This window comes from Pongo abelii, chromosome 2 (assembly GCF_028885655.2).
Source record: "Pongo abelii isolate AG06213 chromosome 2, NHGRI_mPonAbe1-v2.0_pri, whole genome shotgun sequence".
Lineage (NCBI taxonomy): Eukaryota > Metazoa > Chordata > Mammalia > Primates > Hominidae > Pongo > Pongo abelii.
Window position 1 is genome coordinate 119,717,211 of NC_085928.1, and position 2,626 is coordinate 119,719,836.

Here is a 2,626-nt window from a genome sequence, read left to right on the forward strand (position 1 = left end):
TGCAACTACAGACACTCACTAAGGCATGTATAACACTTATTAGCCTTGGATGCCTAGGGAATTTCAGAGTACTTCTGAAATCTGTACTTGATTCAGTTTTACACTGAGGAAAGTAAGAGACACACAAATATCAAATGACTAATGAATGGTGGCCTCGCTGGCAACAGCAGCCATTGTAGGTAGCCAAATTGCCTCACTGGCATTCTATAACCCACGGACTTAGGGAAAGATTAAGTAACATTTCTTTTTTTAATTCATTTCAAATACTCAACTATGTTTATTTTAATAACTACAATTGTATGCGCAAGACTGAACAGATCCTGCTCACACTGAAAGCCCACAGAGGGGACTCTGCATCTTTTCAGGAGTTTTTTAGGCAATAAAACCAAAATCTATATTTAAAATAGGTGTGTGTCTCATAAGATAAATTTTTCCACTCATTTATTGACTGTCTTACTGAACATTACAAATTAGTAATTTATACCTAGAGAGAGGAAATATCAATGCCTACTGTATAGTTACATAAAAATAGAAATTCATCACAATAGTCCAATCCTCAAGAAAACACATAATTTGTGCCCAAAGACTGTACATATACTAAGATGACTTCCTTCCTTGATCTCTAAATAACATGCCTCTCCACATGGGCAGGAGCTGGAGGTTGAGCATGTGCCTAATCCCATGGAATCCACCTTGGGGGAGTCACAGCTGCCAGTTGGTGAAGAATCCGATCTCCCTGCAGACAATTTAGAATTGGTGAAGAATTTAATCTCCCTGCAGACAGGATTTACACTGAGCAAACAACTCAGAGTCAACTCTGCGGAACACAGCTTGTTTAACTGGGTAGGTGAGTGCACCAAGTCAGCTAGGGCCTTAGAGAACACTAGATTTTCATTAAGAGGCTGCTCTTCTGATGTTTTCAACTCCACACTCATTGTCTAAAACTTGAGAGTACTCGATATCCAGTTTCCACAGCATTTCAGTGTTATCACTGGTAAATGCTATCAAAACTGAGAGGATATTCTTCTTCCCCCTCTCAGAAAGCCCTCTGATAGATTTCATCTGTTTGAAGACCCAACCAGGGCATTGAACCAACCTTGGATCCTCACACCAGCTGGTAAGGGTTGCAGTAACGCAGCCTTTCTATGACTCTTTGGATAGTGGCACTTAACTCCTGAGAATAGGGGTCTCCTCTGTTGATCATGGATATTGGCAGTGAGTGAGCAGAAAAGAGAATGGCCAACTCGCTTCTCTTCTCCAGTGGAAAATGGTCCAGCTCTTTCAGAACGTGGTCAACAAAGCAGTGGGTGAGGGGGCGATGTGTGGGCCACCTATTGATAGTGCTGCACTTCATTGTAAGCTTCTGTCCCACTCTGTTATAGGATCTTTAAATGGCATTTAAGCTGCCGCCTGTGGTACAGCAACTGTACTGTGGATGCTGCATGAAAGCAATAGCCCTTTCCAGGCCATTTCTCTCCATCTTTTCATTTGCTTCTTTTGGTAAAGAATGGACATACCAAAATCCAATGAAGTATTTGTGAGGGGCTGTGTAGAGGGACAAGTCATCCAGCAGCTTCACCATGCCTTCTCCCTGCTTGGAAATCCACGTCTTGATGGAGGACCCACCTCCAGTTCTGTGGTACTGCCCTTGAATCTTGGAGGTTCTGCAATTGGCAAAGAATGGTGTAAACTTATTTTGAACAGTAAGTGTCATGAGGTCTTGGTCCAAGAAGAGCCTCAGAAGGAAGTCATGAACGTGTCCGAGGGTTTCAGGTCCTCCCATGTTTAGCATTAATATTCCAGTTTTCAGCTTCCTCTTCTCCACTTGAACTTGAGGTTTTGCACCCTGGCCATGCTGGGCTGTTTCTGTGACACCTGACTGGCACTTCTGTGGCTGACAGGCCCTCAAGCTGCCTTGTGCCAGCCAATACATTCCCGGGGCAACCTTCACCGAGTCCCAGACTCCTCCCATGGCAGCGCCCACAGGTGTCAGCACAGCCAGGGCCCAGCCAGGATCTCTCCTCACCGATATCCCAGGACACCCGACTTCATGTGGCCCCCCATAGCCCTCCCAGCGCCTGTTTGTTTGAATTGCTTCATTCCACTAAATACATAACAATCATAATGTGTTATTAAATATGAGTAAAAATCAAAATCAGAAAGAAATATATATACACATATGAATGTCCACAGCTAGAGAAAATACATTCAATACAGATATTCAACATGGTCTTAGAGTCTTGTAAGTTGCTAGAGTTAGTCTGTACATTTGCCTCTGTCCTTCCCCAAGGCCTGAATGATAAGGTAAACATAATTCTTATTTTATCATAAAAAGAATGAAGATCAGTTTCCTCTTGCTTGCTGGGAATTTATTCTGGTTTTAGAGTTTCAGCTTCTAGTTGATGTGACTTAGAAATCTATGACATTTAATGTAGAATGTTGAGGATATCTTTTACAATTCATTAGATGTCTTCTGTATGAGGCTCAATTCAGATATTCCATTTACATTAATTGGAATATTCTCATCACTAAACTTTCCTGGATTGGGCACCATGTTACCTCATCCCATGCTTTCCTTCTACAGGAGAGTGGGTTGTATCTTCACTCGTAACACTCAGGTACCATT

General features: G+C 42.4%; 1 pseudogene; it reads right to left on the reverse strand.

Annotated features, from left to right (window-relative positions):
* Positions 1 to 539: 539 nt before the first annotated feature.
* LOC100442737 (ferrochelatase, mitochondrial-like) lies at positions 540 to 1,864 on the reverse strand (annotated as a pseudogene).
* Positions 1,865 to 2,626: the final 762 nt, after the last annotated feature.